The sequence below is a fragment of the Macaca mulatta genome, chromosome 14 (assembly GCF_049350105.2).
Source record: "Macaca mulatta isolate MMU2019108-1 chromosome 14, T2T-MMU8v2.0, whole genome shotgun sequence".
Classification (NCBI taxonomy): Eukaryota; Metazoa; Chordata; class Mammalia; order Primates; family Cercopithecidae; genus Macaca; species Macaca mulatta.
The window spans coordinates 79,002,030-79,008,034 of record NC_133419.1 but is presented as its reverse complement, the minus strand read 5'-3'; the positions used below and the strand labels follow the sequence as shown (position 1 = coordinate 79,008,034).

General features: G+C 41.3%; 1 long non-coding RNA gene and 1 other non-coding gene across 2 annotated transcripts; one reads left to right on the top strand and one right to left on the bottom strand.

Annotated features, from left to right (window-relative positions):
- Positions 1-333: 333 nt before the first annotated feature.
- Positions 334-5,909, bottom strand: LOC144334419 (uncharacterized). The gene is made up of 2 exons (XR_013404222.1): positions 5,548-5,909; positions 334-632 (listed from the first exon to the last, which is right to left on the bottom strand). It is a non-coding gene; the product is annotated as an uncharacterized LOC144334419 (long non-coding RNA).
- LOC114672487 (U6 spliceosomal RNA) lies at positions 1,443-1,544 on the top strand. The gene has a single exon (XR_003722901.1). It is a non-coding gene; the product is annotated as a U6 spliceosomal RNA (small nuclear RNA).
- Positions 5,910-6,005: the final 96 nt, after the last annotated feature.

Sequence of the window (6,005 nt, the reverse complement as noted above, 5' to 3'; positions counted from 1 at the left end):
ACTTGAGGTCAGGAGTTTGAGACCAGCCTGGCCAACATGGTGCAACCCCATTTCTATTAAAAAAAAAAAAATACAGAAATTAGCCAGGCATGGTGGTGCATGCCTGTAATCTCAGCTACCCAGGAGGGTGAGGCAGGAGAGCCAGTTGAACCTGGGAGGCGGAGGTTGCAGTGAGCTGAGATTGTGCCACGGCACTCCAGCCTGGGTGACAGAGCGAGACTCCGTTTCAAAAAAAAAGAAAAGAAAAAAAATACCCTCCTTTTCTTTATAAATTACTCAGTCTTGGGTATGTCTTTATCAGCAGCATGAAAATGGACTAATACACTGTGTATGCAATAAAGATAACTTTTATTTTGTTTTTTGAGACAGGTCTTACTCTGTCAACTACACTCAGGTGGGAGTGTAGTGGTGCCATCTCAGCTCACTGCAACCTCCACTTCCTAGACTCAGGTGATCCTGAGTAGCTGGGACCACAGGTGTGCAACAGCACACTTGGATAATTTTTTGTATTTTTGGTAGAGATGGGGTTTTGCCATGTTGCCCAGTCTGCTCTCGAACTGCTGACCTCAAGCAATCCATTTGCCTCAGCCTCCCAAAGTGCTGGGATTACAGGAGTGAGCCATGGCACCCAGCTGCAATAAAGAGAAATTTTAAAAAGTGAATCTCAATCTTTGAAGTTTTGCGTAATCCAAAAGAAAATACATGATTTTTCTTTTATGAGTTATCTTGTTTTCTGGTGTAAACTAGAGGTTAATCATACACAAAAATATTTGCAAACAGCCAGAATCAGTCTCCAACAATGTACAGTGAGATTCTAAACTTTAAAATTGTTCCTTGAAGATCACCACATAAAAATTGTGGAGAAGGCCATTAACTGTGCAACGAGAACAAAAAATGTAAGGAAATATAAATTAGGAAAAGAAACCATTTTTTAAAGAATAACAGAAGACATGGTAAAGCACTGGTCTTACAATGCCAGAAAAAATATAAAGAGTAATGCTTGAGTGTCTTAATAATTTTCTTCAAGAACTGTTCACTCTTAAGAAAAGGATTGAATATTTTCAAGGTTTGCTGTCATTCAGCCATTTTCTCACAATACACCATAGAAAAGACAACCCACAGAGTGGTTGAATATTGCAATGCATATAACTGAGAAGAACTAGTAACTAAAACATGGGCAATAAGAACTTATATAGATTAATAAGAAAAAAGACTACTCAATAAAAGTAGCCTTTAGGAAAAATAAGACTACTCATTTTTCAATAGAAAAATGGGCAAAAGATGTAAACAGTCAATTTACCAAGAATGAAGTCCAATGAAAATAAACACTAAAAAGGCATCAGACAAAAATAATAATCAGGGGAATGCAAATTAAAACAGCAGGGGATACTACTCCCCCACCAATACAGCTACTTTAGAAAGTTTGATTAAGACCAAGTATTATTCTCATTTAAACAGCATATATACTAAAATTGAAAGGATACAGAGATTAGCATGGCCCATTCAAGGATGACAAACATATTTATGAAGTGTTTCACATTTAAAAAACAAAGAGGAAGTGTTGACAAGTATGTAAAGCAACTGAAACTCTCATATATGGCTGGTGACACTGGTGACACTTGGGAAAAAATTTGGCCCTATTTGTTAAACCTTAAGGTTGCATGTCTTATAACAATTTCTCTCAACTATGAATAGCACCATGCAAGGTTTGTGGGTGTTTTTTGTTTGTTTGTTTGTTTGTTTTTTGAGACGGAGTCTCGCTCTGTCGCCCAGGCTGGAGTGCAGTGACGTAATGCAACCTCTGCCTCCCAGGTTCAAGCGATTCTCCTGCCTCAGCCTCCTGAGTAGCTGGGATTACAGGCATGCGCCACCACATCTGGCTAATTTTTTTCTTTTTTTTTTTTTTTTTTTTTTTTTTGAGATGAAGTCTTCCTCTGTTGCCTAGGCTGGAGTGCAGTGGTTTGATCTCGGCTCATTGCAACCTCTGTCTCCCAGGTTCAAGTGATTCTCCTGCCTCAGCCTCCCCAGTAGCTGTGATTACAGGCATCTGCCACCACACCCAGCTGGTTTTTGTATTTTTAGTAGAGATGGGATTTCACCATGTTGGCCAGGCTGGTCTCAAACTCCTGACCTCAGGTGATCCATCCACCTCGGCCTCCAAAGTGCTGGGATTACAGGCGTGAGCCACTGCACCCGGCCGATGCCTGGCTAATTTTTATATTTTTAGTAAAGATGGGGGTTTCGCCATGTTGGCCAGGCTGGTCTTGAACTCCTGATCTCAAGTGTTCCGCATGCCTTGGCTCCCAAAGTGCTGGAATTACAGGCATGAGCCACTGCACCCAGCCAATTTTAACTGTTTATCATAGACTTATGTATATTTTGTGATAGTAAATGATAAAATAGACTAGTAACTACATGTATCTTGTGAATTCATGACCTTTTTATTAAATGCTTTGATATTTCTAGGCTACACTGTTCATTAGTAAGTTTTCTGAAATTGTCACAAATCTCCAAGAAAATTTCCAATATATTTATTGAAAAAAATTCACATACAAGTGGACCGGCACAATTCAAACCCATGTTGTTCAAGGGTCAACTATATACTCATATTAAAAACATTTGTGCTACTGTCTGGAAGGTGATGAATCTAAAAGGGAAGGTGTCAAGCCAACATTGAAAACAAAAATAAACAAGAAGGTGATGTGATTTGATACAGCACAAGATACAGGGGATGGTTTGAACTGAGCACCAGAAGCATAAGTGGTATAGTCAACTTTCAATGAGATACATATATATATATATATATATATATATATATTTACTAATCTTCAGTTTCAACCAGTTTTCCCTTGTCTTCAACATACTGGGGCAGTGGTCCCCTGCTAATAACATAATTAACCTTTTGGCTTAAACAAGTAGTGAGAGGGTAAAGGAAGGCAGGATCCTCACTATCTGGGATTCAGACTCCAGTTCTTAAGCTGCACATTGTCCCCTGGAGTGGGGGAGTTGGGAGAGAAAGAAGGTGCCTTAGTCCATTTTATGTTGCTGTAAAGGAATACCTGACACTGGGCAATGTATAAAGAAAAGAGGCTTATTTAGCTCATGGTTCTACAGGACGAGAAGTTTAAGGGCATGGCCCTGGCTTCTGGTGAGGGCTTTTGTGCTGCATCACAACGTGGTGAAGAAGGTCAAAGGGGAAGTGGACATGTGCAAAAAGGGGAACCCCTGAGGGGCATCCTGGCCTTGTAACAACCCACTGTGGTGGGAACAAGCCCATTCTTGCAAGAACTCATGCAGTCCGTGGGAACAGCACCAAGCCACTCACGAGGGATCTGCTCCCACACACCAGACCCCTTCCATTAGGCCTCACCTCCCAACACCACCACATCAGGGATTAAATTTCAACATGAGTTTTTGTGGGGACAAACAAACCATATCCAAGTCATAGCAGAAGGCAAGACAGAAAGTGGCATGAGTAAGAAATGAGCCAACTGGTTACTACTTTTGATCACTTGGACAGGGTAGGCATAGGCAAAGAAAAGATTTTCACTGGGATAAACATCATTGCTATGTACCCCAGACTGTCTTGTTCCCCAGATTTTGAACCAACAAACTTATTTTCCCTTAAAAGTCCATAGCTGCATAATTCCGATGGCACTGGCTGCAAGTTTCCATTCTTCCTTTCTCAAGGTTCAAGAAGTGCCCTTTTTATTTATTTATTTTTTTGAGATAGAGTCTCACTCTGTTGCTCAGGCTGGAGTGCAGTGATGCGATCTCGGCTTACTGCAACCTCTGCCACCTGGGTTCAGGCAATTCTCCTGAGTCAGGCTCCTGAGTAGCTGGGACTACAGGCACATGCCGCCACATCCAGCTAATTTTTTTGTATTTTAGTGGAGATGGGGTTTCACTGTGGTCAGGCTGGTCTCAAACTCCGGAGCTCAGGCAATCCGCCCACCTCAGCCTCCCAAAGTGCTAGAATTACAGGCATGAGCCACTGCGCCTGGCCTATATATTTTTTTAATCGATAAGAAGTGTATTCATTTATCTGCACAGTTCTGCAGGCTGTGCAGGAAGCATCGCACCAGAATCTGCTTCCACTCAAAGTAAATAATGTCAAGGTTTGTTGTCACTCAGCCATTTAGGAAGGCAAAGAGGAGCAAGCATCACATGGCAAAAGAGGAAAGAAGAGAGAGGGAGGGGGGTGCCAGGCTCTTTTCAACAATCAGCTCTTGCAAAAACTAATGGAGTGGGAATTCACTCCCGCAAGGAGGGCACCAAGGCCTTCATGAGGCCCCCATGATCCAAACACCTCTCAGTAGGTTCCACCTCCAACACCGAGTATTTTCAGATGAGATATTTTCTAGTCTGTCTTGAGAATGGTTTTACAATTTTTCCAGGCCATTTGCCCTCCTGGCAACCTTCCCTGTTCACCTTCTGGCAGGAAATTTTCTTACATGCCTACCTGGCAAAATATGGATCCTCTTCAAGAATTCAGCTTAATTTTCTCCTTCTCTGGACTATATTATATTTTATCCGACATATTTTTATATTATAAACATATATTTTATCCAATATATTATAATTTAATTATAATTTTATACTATTTTATACTTATAATTTTATTATATTTATAATTTTAATTTATTAAAAGAACCAGGGAACACATTTATATTATATAACATATAATATTGTAATACATGTATATATTATATATAATTTTATTATATTTTATCCAATATAATATTTGGATAAAATATCAAAAATAATTTTTTGAATAAATTTAAGAGGTAGCCTAATATATAAGGGTGACTGTTTTCAGGCCAAATGCAGACAACTCATACATCTATGTGTGCACTTATTGGTTTATATTTCAGTAGTCTCTTTTCTTCCTTGTCTCCGTCTCTAAAGCATGAACTCCTTGATGGAAGGGATCATGGTCTTATTTTCCACCTTGGGATACTATGTAATATAGCACACTGCTTAAATGCATAGAGCCAGCACTTCTGGGTTTAAATCTCACACTTACGGAATGTGTATCCTTAAGTAGGTCACCTAGCCTTTCTGTGCCTAAGTTCTCTTATTTGTAAAATGGGCATAATAACAGTAGCAACTTTAAGTAAGGTAAAAGTGAGAGTGAGAGAGTGAGAGTGAGAGATGGGGGAGAGAGACAGCAAGCGCGAGCGCTGGTCTTGAACTCCTTGGCTGAAGCAATTCTCCTGCTTCTGCCTCCCTAAGAGCTGGGATTACAGGCCAAGAGCCACTGCACTCGGCCAAACGTTTTATTTTTTAAATTAGATTAAAAACCTTTTCATGACTGTCATTGAGTTACAGATTTTTTTTTTTTTTTTTAAACAAAAGGTAGCCCAATATATAAAAGGGTCATTGTTTTCAGGTCAAACAAATACAGATAGCCGTGTTGGAGGTCAGAGGGAAGAGGGAGACTTGGAAGATTCTGGCTGGTAACACTCGACATTCCTCCAGTCTCTGCTACATCTTCCCACCGTCTTGCCGGCCATATGCAAGGTCCCTCCAGTTCCTCTTATTTACCTGTTAGAGGACTACCTTCTCCAGGAAGCCACCTCTGGCGTCCCACGCTTAGGCGCTGTCAGGCAAACTGATCACCCTTTTATGCAACTGCCTGTTCAGCTGTGACTTGCGCAGAGGGGCTATGTCTGATTTTTCTCTGCGGAGAACTCAGGAACGGAACGACTGATCTCTTCAAGCGAATCCTGTTAACAGCTAAGAGCCTCCTCTTGGTTGGATCCCTGTTGTTGACTGAGGGAGACGGTTTCCCTTGCCATCAGTCACTCTTTGCCTCTCAGCTTCTCAGCCTCACCTGGAAACTTTAGAAATGAAGACCCTCAGATGTGCTCCCAGGTTCTTTCAGCGATAACCTCTACAACCTTAGGGCATTAGCTCCGCCCCGTCTCGGCTCCTGACCCCGCCCCCTCCCGCACGCTTCCCTAAGCCTGGGTCACAAGTACGCATGCTCTCCCTTCTTCGTC